This window comes from Hylobates moloch, unplaced genomic scaffold (genome assembly GCF_009828535.3).
Source record: "Hylobates moloch isolate HMO894 unplaced genomic scaffold, HMol_V3 SCAFFOLD_7, whole genome shotgun sequence".
NCBI lineage: Eukaryota > Metazoa > Chordata > Mammalia > Primates > Hylobatidae > Hylobates > Hylobates moloch.
The window spans coordinates 45,297,160-45,314,519 of NW_026652282.1; the positions used below are offsets into that span (position 1 = coordinate 45,297,160).

General features: G+C 35.5%; 1 pseudogene; it reads right to left on the reverse strand.

Annotated features, from left to right (window-relative positions):
* LOC116811069 (high mobility group protein B1-like) overlaps positions 1 to 14,315 on the reverse strand; it is a 30,063-nt pseudogene extending 15,748 nt beyond the window's left edge.
* Between the last annotated feature and the right edge of the window lie 3,045 nt (positions 14,316 to 17,360).

The following is a 17,360-nucleotide window of genomic DNA, read 5'->3' on the forward strand; positions in this document are numbered from 1 at the left end:
TGCCATCCCATTCCATCCAACTTAGGAAGGGAACATCACTTTGTCCAGTGTATCCACATTGTACATGCTACACATTCATTACTTGCTTAATAGCCATCTTGGTTATCAGATTGACTGGCATGATACAGTGTTTGTGTTCAAGTAACACTTATTTTACTTATTAGTGGCCCCATAGTACAAGAGTAGTGATGCTGGCATGTTGTTATAGTTGTTGTATTTTATTAGTAGTTGTTGTTGTTAATCTCTTACTGTGCCTAATTTATAAATTAAACTTTGTCATAAGTATGTATATATAGACAAATACATATATATGTATATATGTGTGAATATCCATATATTCATATATACATTTATATATTATGTATAAATATATTATATATAAGTGTATATATGTATTATATATAAGTAATAGATATATAATATAAATAATATATATTTATACATGTATATAATATACATTTATATATAAATATAAATATATATTTATATATGTACATATAATATATAATATACATATATGTATAATATAGATTATTAATGTATTTTAATTAATAATACAATATATATTGCTATTTATATAGAATATAACAGAATATAATAAAGCATAATAAATAATACTCTATATAAAGACAAATATATGCATTTATATGCATATTTTGTATGTGTTATTTATACATATATAAATACATATATATTTGTATATATAGGGCTCAGTACTAGCCAGTTTCAGGCATCCACTGGCAGTCTCAGAACATATACCCCATGTACAGCCTCTGATTCTTTCCTTTTTTATTCTCTTTCTCAAACTTTGATTAAATATATTTTAGTCTTTTTATTGGACTCTTTGTCTTTTTATATCTATTACATATTTCTCATCTTTTGTTTCTCTATTCTGCATTCTAAATAGTATCTTTGACTTATCTCCTAATTCACTAATTCTTTCTTCAGCTGGGTCTAGTATCCTGTGAATGTTTTAACTCATAGTTACTGTGATTTTCATTTCTATAAATCCTATTTTGTTGTTTTTCAAATTTATTACCTCAATTTTTTATGGTTTCGTCTTCTGGGTAGAAATATTTAAGCTTAAAAATTTCTTTTCAAAAAATTAAGCATGTGTTTCGCATCTGTAAGTTCTCTTTACTCCAATTTCTAAAGCAGTCTTTGTGTATCTGGGCTTTTCTGTCTGTTGTTTTTGCTGGTTCTTTATTGTGGTATCTTGTTTCCCAGTTCTTGGTTATCTATGCTTATAGCCAATCACTGTGTTAAATATTATTTGTAGGCATAATTTAAATCCTAGAATGAAAGTATCTTCCTTCAAAAAGGATCCACATGTGCTTCTATTAGGGGGCTGGTCCTAGTTCAGGACCATGTTAATAAGGTTAAAACTTTCTAGTTCAGGACCATGTTAATAAGGTTAAAACTTTGATTTTTCCCAGATGGCCCAGTCAAGTCAAACTGGATGTGACTCCAAATGAGGTTTGACCTACTTCCACTTCATCTTCACCCAGATACTGTAGCCTTTTGAAGTCCTGGATTATTGTGCAAAAGCTCTACTGTTAGATTTTCTATCTTATGTAGGCTCTGTGTTTTGATTTACTTTACCTGAAACTTCTAAATAAAACAGTTTTCATAATCATTTACCTCTCTGAATTCTTAATTTCCCTTCAATTTTTACTGTTAATTTTCTTTCTGTATTGTCAGTTATTTATTGTGTTAATAAAACTTAAAACAATAAACCCCATTCATTTTTACAGTTGTTTTTAATGGGAAATTTTGTCCAGATTTTCCAGTTACGATCATCATAACCAGAAACAAAATTGTGACTTTCCAGTGTAGGAGACTGCCATCCTAGATTATGTAGGACTTCTTTCTTTGTAAATCTCCATTTATTAAATCTATTTTATATATTGGAATGGCAGTAAGGTATATCGGTCAGGGTTCTTGATGGCAAGCAACGGAAGTCAACTCTGGCTATTTGAATAGAAAAAAAGTTATGAAAACATACTGAACCTTATGGAATCTCAAAGAAGCCTAGAGAAACAGACTTGGGGAAAGTGGCTGAACAAAATAGATTCACAAAGCAAAGTCAAAAGTCATTCCACAGAACTAATTTTGTGCATATACTGCTGCCATCTTCACTGCTACAAAGTGATTGTCAGTGTTTCACTGCCAATACCTTTGGCCCCAGTACTGATATTCTTGCAATTGAATGTTCCTGCCATTTGTCCTACTGGCTCATGAAATAAAATGTTATTCTCTCTTCTTTCTCTTTGTGTCACTGATTTCTGATTCAGGGTCTAGAATGGGTGCATCTGATTGACCCAGTCTGGATCATGTGCCCACACCCTCAGAGGGAAGATGGGAAAGTAAATATCTCATAATTGTAACTTCCATGATAGGAGGCAAATCTTGCTTTCTATCTAGATTCAAAAGGTAGAAAATTCCCAGACCTGGTAAGTGGGCCTATTACAGAAATACTTTTTTATTATAACAATATTTTGGTAAAATTGTATAATACATGGTGTTTTGCTGGTCCAGCCCTTCCACAGTATGGAAAGATTGATGGAACCAGTAAATAACATCCCAAAGGCAATAGAACTGGGATCAACTATAGATATTGGCATCTTCTAGTCTAGACCTAGCCATTACCTCCATTGTCTTGACTGTCCCACTTGCTTATTGGACCTTCAGCAATTTCTAGATCAATAGCAAATGTGACCAGAAAGACTGAGGCCAGTAGCTACAGTAAAGGGCGTAGAAAAATCTAAAGGTACATAGTGAAGCATACAGGTATGATTCCTCTGTTTCTCCAACAATTTGACATATGATAGTCTCTGCTATACCCAAGAGGCCACTTTGCTAGGCTTGTGGCTCAGATAGGCTGCTTTCATTAGTATGTTTCACCTGCTTTATATTTCTGCTTCTTAATTCCCACCTTGTCATCATATATAGACATTCTGCTTTGTTAGTTGTTCACTTACTGCCACCTCCTCAGCTAGAATTACATTGCTGGAAATTCACTGAAGTAAAATATAGATTTCTCAGGGCAATAGTAGGCAGTTTAAAGTTCTATATCTCTCACAAAGTTCTGTGGATGACATATATGAAGCAACCAGGAAGGTCTTGAATAAGAAGAGCCTTGCCTAGCACAGTGGTTTTAAATAACATCTGTGTAACTCCACATTTTACATCCGTAGCTCTGATCTTCCACTGAACTTTAGACATAGACATGTGAGTGGAAATATCAAGTAAGCAATCGGATATATAATAAACATCAAATATGCATCATGGCCAAAGTAGACCTGTTTTTCTCCAAGTCTTCCCTCTCACAATGAAGGATGCCAGGTTAAACACCCAAAACACTGCTGTTCTCATTAAGGTTCAAAAGGTTTTCTTGAATAAATGCTTTTCAAATTGTTCCAAACCTTTTATTAACTATAAGACTTTGGAAAGTGTTGATTTTCATAAATTGGTAATGTTTTCATTGCTTTGCTAGAAGAGCAGATTTATGGAGGTTCCATTATGGAAGTTCTGCCATTGTCTATGTTGTTTGGCTGTACCTAGTACAAGAAATATGAAGAAATGAATCTATTAAAACATTGTGTGCATTAAAAAGCTTGTTAAAGTTATATTATCATTTTAATGTCGAGATTTCATTTTCTAAAAGCTCATTTAGAAAAATTTTACATTCATAAATGATATATTTTCTGAAGTTTTCTTTTCTTATAATCAATTTGATTTTGGGACTTGAGTCATGCTGGCTTCATAAAATTAGTTGAGAAGTGTTCCGTTCTCTGTTATCTGAATGATACTCTGTAGAATTGGTGTTACTTTTCTCTATAAATTTATTGAATTTGCCTGAATTTTTGTTTTCAGATTTTTAACTAAGTATTCAATTTTTAAAATAGTCACAGACTATTTCAGCTACCTATTTATTCTTGAGGGAGTTTATATAGTTTGTGTTTTTTTTGAGAAATTGGCCCATTACATCTAAGTTGTCACTTTACATGTGTATATCTGTGCATACTATTCCATTATTATCCTTTTAAACTAAAAATAGAACTACCATACAGTCCAACAATCCCGCTATGGGTTATTTATCCAAAGAAAAGGAAATCAGTGTTATCAGAGGGATACCTGCACCCCCATATTTGTTGCAGCACTATTTATAGTAGGCAAGATATGAAATCAACCTAAGTGTCCATGAATGGATGAATGGATAAAGAAAACGAGGTATATATTCTCAATGGAACAGTGTTCAGCCATAAAAAGGAACAAAATTTTGTAATTTGCAGCATCACAGATGGAACTGGAGGTCATTATGTTAAGCTAAATAAGCCAGGCACATAAAGATAAATACTGCATGTTCTCACTCTTATGTGGGGGCTAAAAAAGTTAATCTCATGGAGGTAGAGAGTGCAATGATAGTTACCAGAGGCTGGGAAGAATGTGTGGTGGGGGTGGGGCATGAAGAAAGGTTGGTTAATGGATACAAACATACAGGTAGGTAAAAGGAATATGTCCTTATGTTCCATAGCAGAGTAGAGTGACTACAGTTAACAACAATGTATTGTATATTTCAAAATAGCTAGAAGAGAGAACTTGAAATGTTGCCAACACATAGAAACGATAAGTGCTTGAGATAGGTATCCTAAATATCCTGATTTGATCATTATACATTCTATGCATGTAACAAAATATCACATGTACCCCTAAATATGTACAAATATTACATAACAATAAAACAATTAAATCTGTATGACCTAAAATAATACTCTCTCATTCTTGATGATGATAATTTGTGTTCTCTTTATTTTATTCTTGCTAATGACTTGATGATTTTATTAATCTTTTCAGAAAGACTGCTTTTGGTTTAATTGATTCTTTGTTAATTTTCTTTTCATATTTTATTGATTTCTGCTTTTACAGTTATTATTTTTTAAACTCTGCTTTAATTTTGCTTCTTGTTTTCTGCTTATGTAAGGGGGAAGCTTTAGATTACAATTTTCAGATTTTCCTTTTTTTCTAACATAGATATTTAATTCTGTAGCTTTCCATCTAAGTAATACTCTAGCTGCATGGTGCACATTTTATATGTTGTAATTTTATTTTTGTTCAATGCAAAATATTTTCTGATTTTGATTGAGACTTTCTTTTTGTCCCATATAAGTATGTCATTTAATTTCCACATGTTTGGAAATTTTTCTGTTATCATTTTGTCATTGATTTTAAATTTAACTATGTTAAATTTATACCTGAGAACATGCTTCATATATTTCAATTGCATTACGTGTGCTAAGTTTTGTCTCATTACCTAAAATGTGGTCTGTTTTGATGAGTATTGCATGTACACTTGAGTTTATATTCTATTGTTGAGTGAAAAATTCTATGAATGTTTAGATCCAGTTTGAAACATCATTCATTTATTCTACATCGTTGCTGATTTTCTGTTTATCTATCACTAAGAAAAGCATGTTGAAATTTCCAGGTATAATTGTGGATTGATTTGCCTATTTCTCCTTTTAATTCTGCTAGTTCTTGCTTTATCTGAAATTATGTTGTTACTGGCATACATATTTAATTTACTGTGTAGATTGATTTGTCTGATTCTCCTTTTAGTTCTGTTCTTGCTTTATTTGAAATTCTGTCATTATTGGCATACACATTTTATTTACCATGGCTTCTTAGTGAAAAACCATTTTATTATTGCATAATGTTCCTCTTTACTCTTGTAAAATAGTATTTGTTTTGCAGTCTACATCTACTTTGTCAGATATTACTACAGTCACTCCAGCTTTCTTGATTTTTGTTTTCATGGTATATCTTTTTCCATCCTTTTATACTTAACCTATCTATAATTGAAGTGAATTTCTTGTATATAATGTATACTTCAGTCATTTAAAGAAATCTAATCTGACAATCTTTGTCTTTTAAGGAAAAGGTGACTGAAAACCCAGTAGGAGAGCTTTGTGGCGTTTTCACTTACCCTTGCCTGATCCCCCTTTCCCTGGCTCAGTGGCAGTCTGGAAGATGTCAGCCCACATTCCTGTGGTGAGTTTCTGGTGCCAGAGGAAGCAGTATGAACTTGTTCTAAAGAACTATGGTTTTCTGTTTTGACCTGTTGGGTGATTCTCTGAAGGAGTAACACAAAGGCCTTATCTTTATGGAACCTAACCAAGAATTCTCTCAGGGAAGAGAAGCAACTATAAAAGAAGAATTTGTTTAAAGCATTTAGAAATAAATGAACTGGCTGCTGTGACCTGGGGCAAAAGACATCAATTAGGGGCAAATAATAAACATATTAAGATCCTGTGAGAACAATCTAGGAAGGAAGATGTCTTGGAGAATAAAGGCTTTGAGAAGCTTCCACACGTTCCTCAGAATTAAGGAGGTCATATACATGCCCATGGCAGACTGCTCAGAAAAAAAAAAAAAAAAAAAGGCACTAAGCTTTGAGCTCTCTCTTCAAGTTCTACACAAGCAGGAAGTGAAGGTGCGAGAATAGTTGTAAACTGCCTGGGAGAATGTGGAAAGCATGCCTCAGTGCGCTCCCGCGCGCACGTGCGCGCGCGCACACACACACACACACACACACACACACACAATCTAGCTTCAAGATTGGAAATTTGGTTTTTGGCTTCAGGAATTTAAAGAAATCTCTATCAAATCACTAGCTGATCACTAAGCTAAAAGAACAGAGAATTTAGGAAATCACACATGACAAAGACTAGAATAGTTTAGGAAACTCATCAAACGAAAAACCAGAAGCCACAAAACGCAGCAAAACTAACCCTGGTAAGGGAAGGAGAATCAGATTTTCATGTAATAATATACAAAATACCCATTTTTTGATTAAAAAAATTATGAGGTATGCAAGAAAGCAAGGCGGAATGACCCATTCACCATAAAAAAAAATAAGTGAACAGAAACTGTCCATGAGGAAACCCATACATTGAATTTACTAGACTTATACTTTAAATCAACTGTTTTAATTAAGCTCATTGAGTTAAAGGAAAGCATTGGCAAAGAACTAAAGGAAATCAGGAGGACAAGCTCTCACCAATTACAGAATTTTTAGTAAAGGGATAGAGATTATACATAGAAACTAAATAGAAATTCTGGAAAAAAAGTATAACTGAAATGAAAAATTTACTACAGGTATTCAGTACAAGATTTGAATAGTCAAATGAATCAGTGAATATGAAGATGAGTCATTTGGAATTTTCCAGTCTGGGGAGCAGAAAAAAAATAAAGAAATATGAATAGTTCTAAAGGGAACTGCAGGATAATATAAAGCATACCAACATACATACGTTTGAAGACATAATGGCCAAAAGTTTTCCAAATTTGATAAAGGACATGAATCTACACATTCAAGAAGCTCCACAAACTTCAAGTACCATAAATTTAAAGAGACCATACTAAGATACATTATAGTAAAAATGTTGAAAGCAATAGCAAAGAATCCTGAAAGCATCAAGAGAGAAGTGACTCCTTGCCTACAAGTTATCCTTAATAAGACTAACTGCCAATTTTTCTTCAGGAACCATGGAGGTCAGAAAGCAGTGGGATGATATGTTAAATTGTTAAAAGATAAGTTTGTCAACCAAGAGTTCTACATCTAGCAAAAATATCCTTCAAAAATGAGAGAGAAATTAGGACATTGCAAAATTTTTATAAAAGTTTGCCACTTGCCCTACAATAAATCATAATCTAAGTCTGTTAGGCTGAATGGAAAGGACATTAGACAGTAACTTTAAACCATAAGAAGAAATAAAGAAAACCAGTAAACGTAGCTACGTACGTATTTTGGGTTGCTGGTGTCCTCTCAAAAGTTATATTGCAGTCCTAACTCCTAATATATTAGAATGTGACCTTATTTGGAAGTAACATCATTGCAGATGTGATTAGTTAAGAAAAGATTCTACTGGTGCAGCGTGGGCTTTTAATGCAATGAGTGGTGTTCTTATAAGAAAATGTTGTGTGAGCACACAGGGAGAGTGCTATGTGAAGGTGAAGGCAGGAAATGGAGTAATGCATCTACAAGACAAGGAACACTAAGGATGACAAGCTGTCACCAGAAGCTAGAACAGAGACATCAGACAGATTCTGTCTCAGAGTCCTCAGAAGAAATCAACATGAATGACACCTAGATTTCAGATTTCTAGCCTCCAAAACTTTGAAGAAAATGAACAGAGAATAAATTTCTGTTGTTTTAAGCCACCCAGTTTATGGTAGTATGTTATGGCTACATAGTGTCTGGTAATTTGTCATAGTAACCTATCTATGTTTAATAGGTAGATATAAAAGCCAGTATTATTATATTGCTAGTTTTTTAAAATTTTGTTTTTGTTTTTTGAGACGGAGTCTCACTCTGTCACCCAGCCTGGAGTGCAGTGGTGTGATCTCTGCTCACTGCAGCCTCCAGCTACCAAGCTCAGGCAATTCTCCTGCCTCAGCCTCCTGAGTAGCTGGGATTACAGGTGCACACCACCACCACCTTGCTAATTTTTGTATTTTTAGTAAAGATGGGTTTTCACCATGTTGGCCAGGCTGGTCTTGAACTCCTGACCTCAAATGATCCACCTGCCTTGGCCTCCCAAAGTGCTGGGATTACACGCGTGAGCCACTGCACTTGGCCTATATTCTTAGCTTGTAATTCCTCTATTTTCTGTCTTATTACAAAAGTAAATGTATAAAACAATAACTATAAGTATATGTTGATAAGAATGCAATATATAAAGATGCAATTTGTGACAATAGCAACATAAAGGGGTATAGATGGAGCCCTATAGAAACAGATCTTGTGTAACAGCAAAGCTAAGTTGGTATTAATTCAAACTAAATGGTTATACATTTAAGATGTTAACTATAATCCCCAGGATATCTAAGAAAAGAACTTTAGAATGTACAGAAAAGGAAATGAGAAGAAAAATGTCACTCTATAAAAAAATCAAACACAAAAGATGGTAGTAATGGAGAAAATGAAGGGCAAAAAGTAGAAGATATGCAGAAAACAAATAGCAAAATCATAGAAATAAGTACTTATAAATAATTACTTTAAATGTAAATGCATTATTCTCCTCAATTAAAGGCAGAAATGGACAGAATGGATAAATGAAACATGATCCAACTGTGTATTGTCCATAAAATGTATACTTTAAATATAAAGGAAAAATAGGTTGAAGTAAAAGGATTGAAATAGCTATTCCATGCAAATAGTAACCAAAAGAGGGCTGGGATGGCTATAGTATTATATCAGATAAAATAGACTTTAAGTAAAAATTGTTAAAAAGACATAAAAGGATAGTATATATTTTTAAATGGGTCAATTCATCAAGAAGATGTGCAATTTGTATACTTCTCTAAGAATAGACAGTTCTACAATAATAGTTGGAGACTTCAATACCCCACTTTCAATTAAGGATAGAGCAACTGGAAAAAAGTCAATAAGGAACAGAGATTTTGAATAACACTATATACCGACTAGACCTAACAGACTATATCAAAAAACAGCTGAATACTTAAGTGCACATGAAATATTCTCCAGGATAGATAATATTGTAGAACCCAAAATTAGTTTCAACACATTTAAAATTATTGAAATCATGCAAAATATGTTTTCTAACCACAATGGAATAAAAATAGAAATCATTAACAGAAGAAAAATGGAAAAATCACAAACATGTTGAAATTAACATGTGTCTGAACAACTAATGGGTTAAAGAAATAATCACAAGAGGCATTAGAGAATTAAACATAAATGAAAATGAAAAGACAACATACCAAAACTCATGGGATCCTGCAAAAGCTGATGTTTTAATTTAGGTTCTTTAAGATGGAAAGAATCCCTTCAATGATTAGGAGAGACACAAGATGAAAATAAAGATTTTAAGAGAGACACCATGAGTGGTGGGCCAATACCTTTATTGGTCCAGGGCATTATCCAAACAGGTTTCCCCCAGGGAGTTTTAATTGGTGGGTTTAAAGCAATCAGGCATGAATTCCAATAGGTAACGCTGTGTCTGAGAGGTGGTCACTGTGGCATATCTGCACAGTGCATGCAGGGTGTGGGGGTCAGCAGAGCCAGTCAAGAGGTTGTATCTAGCTATCTTATAGAGAAGTGATCACCAAGAGGAAGTTGTCTAAGACACATATCTGGATCAACCACATTATGAAACTGGGGGTGGCCACATTATAGAACTGGAAACTGTGGCCAGGCGTGGTGGCTCACGCCTGTAATCCCAGCACTTTGGGGGGCCGAGGTGGACAGATCACGAGGTCAGGAGTTCGAGACCAGCCTGGCCAATATGATGAAACCCCGTCTCTACTAAAAATACAAAAATTAGCTGGGTGTGGTGGCACGTGCCTGTAGTCCCAGCTACTCCAGAGGCTGAGGCAGAAGATTCGCTTGAACCTGGGAGGCAGAGGATGCAGTGAGCCGAGATTGCACCACCGCACTCCAGCCTGAGTGACAGAGTGAGACTCCGTCTCAAAAAAAAAAAAAAAAAAACAAACTGGAAACTGTGTAAAGGGTGACTGAGCCCTGATTCTGGTAAGGAAAAGTTAAACTTATATTTAAAATAAATGCCCAGATGACTTAAAATGATAAGAATTCACTGAAGCAGTTCTCAATAGAAAATGTCTAGCTGTACTAATAGACATATGAAAAAATGCTCATCTTCACTGGTCATCAGAGAAATGCAAATCAAAACCACAGTGAGATACCATCTCACGCCAGTTAGAATGGCGATCATTAAAAAGTCTGGAGAGAATGTAGAGAAATAGGAACACTTTTACATTGTCAGTGGGAGTGTAAATTAGTTCAACCATTGTGGAAGACAGTGTGGCAATTCCTCAAGGATCTAGAACTAGAAATACCATTTGACCCAGTGATCCCATTACTGGGTATATACCCAAAGGATTATAAATTATGCTACTATAAAGACACATGCACATGTATGTTTATTGCGGCACTATTCACAGTAGCAAAGATTTGGAACCAACCCAAATGTCCAACAATGATAGACTGGATTAAGAAAATGTGGCACATATACACCATGGAATACTATGCAGCCATAAAAAAGGACAAGTTCATGTCCTTTGCAGGGACATGGATGAAGCTGGAGACCGTCATTCTCAGCAAACTGTGACAAGGACAGAAAACCAAACACCGCATGTTCTCACTCATAAGTGGGAGTTGAAAAACGAGAACACATGGACACAGGGTGGGGAACATCACACACCCGGGCCTGTTGGAGGATGGGAGACTGGGGGAGGGATAGCATTAGGAGAAATACCTAATGTAAATGATGAGTTGATGGATGCAGCAAACCAACATGGCACATGTATACCTATGTAACAAACCTGCACGTTCTGCCCATGTACCCTAGAACTTAAAGTATAATAAAAAAAGAAAAAGAAAAAGAAAAATAAGGTCATGTGCACTGGCCTAGATTAAAAATATTTCTAGCTGTAAACACCCTCATTCCAAAAGAAAAATGATCTCAAGTCAATAAGCTAACTTTAGATTTTGAGGAGCTAGGGAAAAAAAAGCAAACTGAGGCCACAGCTAACAGTAGAAGAAGAGATGGTTGAAATACAGAACGTAAAAATACAGGAAATCAATGAATTCAAAAGTTGGTTCTGGCCGGGCGCGGTGGCTCACGCCTGTAATCCCAGCACTTTGGGAGGCCGAGGCAGGCGGATCACGAGGTCAGGAGATCGAGACCATCCTGGCCAACACAGTGAAACCCCGTCTCTACTAAAAATACAAAAAATTAGCCGGGCGTTGTGGTGGGCGCCTGTAGTCCCAGGTACTCGGGAAGCTGAGGCAGGAGAATGGCTTGAACCCGGGAGGCGGAGCTTGCAGTGAGCCGAGATTGCGCCACTGCACTCCAGCCTGGGCGACAGAGCGAGACTCCATCTCAAAAAAAAAAAAAAAAAAAAAAAAAAAAGTTGGTTCTTTGAAAAAATCAACAAAATTTACAACTAATAATAGCTAAACTGACCAATAGAAGACACAAAGAACTAGAATCAGAAATGAAAGTGGGGTATTACAACTGAATCAACAGGAATTAAAAAGATTATAAGAGAATACTATGAAAAAATGCATGCTGATGTGACAATGCAGATGAAATGAACATATTCCTAGAAACCAACTACCAAAACTGACCCAAGAAATAGAAAGTCTGAACAGACCTATACCAAGTGAACAAACTGAATCACCAATCAAGAAGTAAAAGCCCGGAAGCAAATGGCTTCACTGGTGAGTTCTACTAAACATTTAAAGAAGAATTAACACCAATCCTTCTCTAACTCTTCCAGGACATAGAGGAGAAAACTGTTTCTTTTTTTTTTTTTTTTTTTTTTTTGAGACGGAGTCTCGCTCTGTCGCCCAGGCTGGAGTGCAGTGGCGCAGTCTCGGCTCACTGCAAGCTCCGCCTCCCGGGTTCACGCCATTCTCCTGCCTCAGCATCTCCGAGTAGCTGGGACTACAGGCGCCCGCCACCACGCCCGGCTAATTTTTTTGTATTTTTAGTAGAGACGGGGTTTCACCGTGGTCTCGATCTCCTGACCTTGTGATCCGCCCGCCTCGGCCTCCCAAAGTGCTGGGATTACAAGCGTGAGCCACCGCGCCCGGCCAGGAGAAAACTGTTTCTAATTCATTATGTGAGGCCAGCATTTGCCTGAAACCAGAACAAGACAAAGACATTATAAGAAAAAAAAAAGTGCAGGTCAATATCCCAAATCAATACAGATGCAAAACTCCTCAACAAAATACTAGCAAACCAAATCCAACAGCATATTTAAAGGATTATTACCATGACCAAGTGGGATGCATCCCACAAATGCACGGGTGGTTCAATATACAAAAATCAATGTAACCACATTAATAGAATGATGGGAGAAAAGCACATTGTTTCAATTGATGGAAAAAATGTATTTGACAAAATCCTGCACTGTTTCATGGTAAAAAACAAAACACTCAAAAAACAAGGAGGGCAATTTCCTCAACATAGAGCATTTATGAAAAACCCACAGCTAACACCAAACTCAATAGTGAAAGTATGAAAGCTTTTCCTTTAATGTTAGAGATAAGACAAGCATGCCTGCATTTGCCACTTCTATTCAACGTCATACTGGAAGTTCTAGCCAGGGCAATTAGGCAACACAGAGAAATAAAAGGCATCCAAATTGGATAGAAAAAGTTTAAACTATCTCTATTCACAGATGACATGATCTTATATATAGAAAATTGTGATGAATCCTCAAAATACGATTAGAGCTAATAAAAATACAGCAAAGTTGCAGTATAATAAATCACACTATAATCAGTGTTTCTATACTCAAGCAATGAACAATCCAAATAGTAAATTAAGAAAATAATTCCATTTGAAGTGGCATGATAAAAAATACTTAAGAATAGGTTTTAAAAGTGTACAAGGCTTGTACACAGAAAACTACAAACATTGATGAAAAATTAAAGACATACAAAAATGGAAACTAATCCTGTGTTAATGCGTTTGAAGGCTTAATATTGTTAAGATGGCAATACTCCCCAAAGTGATCTACAGATACAAGGCAATCTTATCAAAATCTCTATGACCTCTTTTGCAGCAATGGAAAATCTCATCTTAAAATTCATATGTAATTGCAAAGGACCCTAAATAGTGAAAGCAATCTTGGAAAAAAAAAAAAAAACAAAGTAGGAGGACCCACAGTTCCCAATTTCTAAACTTACTGCAGACTACAGTAATCAAAACAGTGTGATACTAGCATAAGAATAAACATATAGATAAATGGAATAGAATTGAGAGTTCAAAAATTAAACCCATACACCTATATCAATTCATTTTTCGAGAAGGATGCAGTTATCATTAAATTGAGAAAGAATGTTTTAATATATGATATATACTGTATGTATATACTAATAGGTTACACACTACTCTGAATCTCCAGAGAATTCTAAGACATATAAACGTCCAACGAGCCTATCAAAAGATACTCCACATCATTAATCATTATGGAAATGCAAATCAAAACCACAGTGAGAGACCACTTTATACTCTCTGGGATGGGTGTAATACAAAGAGGGAAATATTAAGTTTTGGCAAGGATGTGGGGTAAATTGGAACCTTTATACCACTGCCGGTGAGAATATAAAATGGTTCAACTGCTACGAGAAACAGTGTAGAGTTTTCTCAATAAGTACAACATAAAATTACCACATAATCCACAAATTCCACTCCTGGTGTTACACCCATAATACTTGAAAATAAGTATTCAAAGGAAACATGTACACAGATGTTCATGGTAGTTCTATGCGCAATAAGCAAAAGGTGGAAACAACACAAATGGCCATGAACTGATATGTGGATGAACAAAATATGGCATATCCTACAATGGGATATTCAGCCATAAACATGAAGTATAGATGCATTTACAACATGGATAAACATTGAAAACATGCTAATTGAAAGAAGCTGTACACAAAATGGGCACATAGTGTACAATTCCATTTGTACGAAACATCCAGAATAGGAGTATATAGTAGGAAAAACACAAACTATCTGTTCTACTATTCTCACAATACTCACAATAGTTTTGACACCACGTGTATGTTTCCCATACTAAGCAATTCTCCAGTGGACACCAACTGAGTGACTGCAATTCAATTCTGACATTATCTACCTGGAGTCATATTCCATCACTTAAGAGCTCATTCCCACAAAACTGTTTTCACTTTAGAGGCCAATTGCAATTCTGGGCTTCTGGAACTGCTAACATACTGGCTGTAAATTGCGGATTCCTACAATTCTCTCCTCAGGTTCAATCATTTGCTATAGTGGCTCACAGAACTTGGGGAAACACTTAATATTGCTGATTTATTACAAAGGGTATTTTAAAGGATACAAATGAATAGCTAGATGAAGAGATACATAGGGCAAGGTTCAGAAGAGTCCTGAGCACAGGATCTTCTGTCTTCATGCCACTCTTCCGGTATGTGGATGTGTTTAGGACCCCAAAATCTCCCTGAACCCAGTCCTTTTGTGTTTTTATGGGGGCCTCATTACATAGGCATGGTTGATTAAATCATTGGTCATTGGTGATCAATTCAAACTTCACCCTTCCTATCTTCCTGGGGATCACTTTGGAGATTCCAAGGATTTTAGGACCAGTGAGCCAGGAAATGGGAATGAAGACCTAATACAAATTTATTATAAATTATAATATTACAATGGGAAATCCATAGAGATATAAAGCATATTAGTGGTTGCCATGTACTGGACTGGGGCAAAAAGAGAAAGGGAAATGACTTTAATGGGTATGGGGTTTCCTTTTGGGGTAATGAAAATGCTCTGGAATGAGAGTAGTGATGGCTGCACAACATTTTGAATTTGCAAAATACCACTGAATTGTACACTTTAAAATGGTAAATTTTCTGTTATGTGTAGCTTATCACAATAAGAAAAACAGAGGGTGGTTTTGGCTTGTAGTCCCAAGCTTGACGACCCTTGCTCTAGGTATTTAAAAATGTATATTTGACTTTCACAATCTACCTAGATGCAATGTTTTACTATTCTATTTGGAATGTTGAAGCTGTCATTTTATAGGTTCCTTTACCCTGCTGTCTTTATGCTAATTGTCATATATATACATATATTGAAAACTCATCAGACATTTTTATGTTTCTTGCTGTTAAATACAATTTTTTAAAATGCAAGAAAAGTGGCCTATCATGTTTACCCAATTGATTGCTGTTTCTTTTATTCTTCCTTCATCCCTGATGTTCCACATTTCCTTCAAGGTAACATTTTCTTCCTGTCTGAAAAGGCTTTTTCACAATTCTCTTAAAGCATATCTGGTGGCTATAAGTTCTCTTAGATTTATTTTATCTGGGAACATCTTCATTTCACATCTTTCCCCCTGAACATTATTTCACTGGATATAAATTTGGAATTGATAGATCTTTTCTTCTTTCATTTGAAAAATGTTGTGCCACTTCTTTCTGGCTCCTGTGGTTTCTGCTGACAAGTCCAAAGTCATTTGAATCCTTTCTTCCCCATATGCAATGGACCATTTTTCTCTGGCTATTTTCAAGATTTTTTTGTGTGTCTTTAGTTTTTGGCAATTTGATTAGGATATTTCTTTGCATGAATTTCTCTTGGTTTATCTGTTTGAGATTTGCTCAGGTTCTTGAATGGGCAGGTTTATATCTTTGCCAAACTTGGGAAAATTTATTCCATTATTTATTCAAAAATTTTTTTTCAGCAGCACTCTCTTCTCTCTTTGTAAGGCTCTGAGAATGCAAATGTTTAAAAAGTGGGCAAAAGACATGAACATACGCTTTTCAAAAGACCTACATGCAGCCAATGAGCATATGAAAAGAATGCTCAACGTTGCTATCATTAGGGAAATGCCAATGAAAACCACAATGAGATACCATCTCACACCAGTCAGAATGGCTACTATTAAAAAGTCAGAAAATAACAGATGCCGGCAAGGTTGCAGAAAAAAGGGAACACTTATACCTTGCTGGTGGGAATTGTAAATTAGCTCAGCCACTGTGGAAAGCAGTTTAGTAATTTCTCAAAGAACTCAAAGCAGAATTACCATTCTACCCAGCAACTCCATTATTGGGCACATACCCAAAGGAATATAAATCGTTCTACCACAAAGCCACATGAATGTGCATGTTCCTTACAGCACTATTCACAATAGCAAAGATATAGAGTCAACCTAAACACCCACCAATGGTAGACTAGATAATGAAAATCTGATACATATACACCATGGAATGCTATACAGTCATTAAAAAGAACAAGATCATGTGCTTGGAAGCAACATGGCTAGAGCTGGAGGCCATCGTCCTAAGCAAACTAACACAGGCAAAGAAAATCAAATACCTCATGTTCTCACTTATAAGTGGGAGCTAAAAATTGAGTACATATGGACACAAAGAAAGGAGCAGCAGACACTGGGGCCTACTTGAGGGTGGAGGGTGGAAGTGTGGTGAGGATGGAAGAACTACTTATCGGGTACTATGCTTATTACCCAGGTAATGAAATAATCTGTACACCAAACCCCCGTGACACAAAATTTACCTTTATAACAAACCTGCACATGTACCCTTAAACCTAAAATAAACGTTAAAAAAAACCCAGCAAATATATATTGGGAAAACAATCTTTGTAAACTTGTAAGTTTATATTTCCTTATTCTTTCGTAAGTAGTGAAAGGTGAACTGTGTTTTCCTCTGGAAACAAAAAAGATGTTGGCCAGGGCCCAGTTTTCCTTTGGAGGCCTGACTGTTGTTAGGTCTGTTTCTGAGTTTACTCTAGTTGTTAGGATCTACT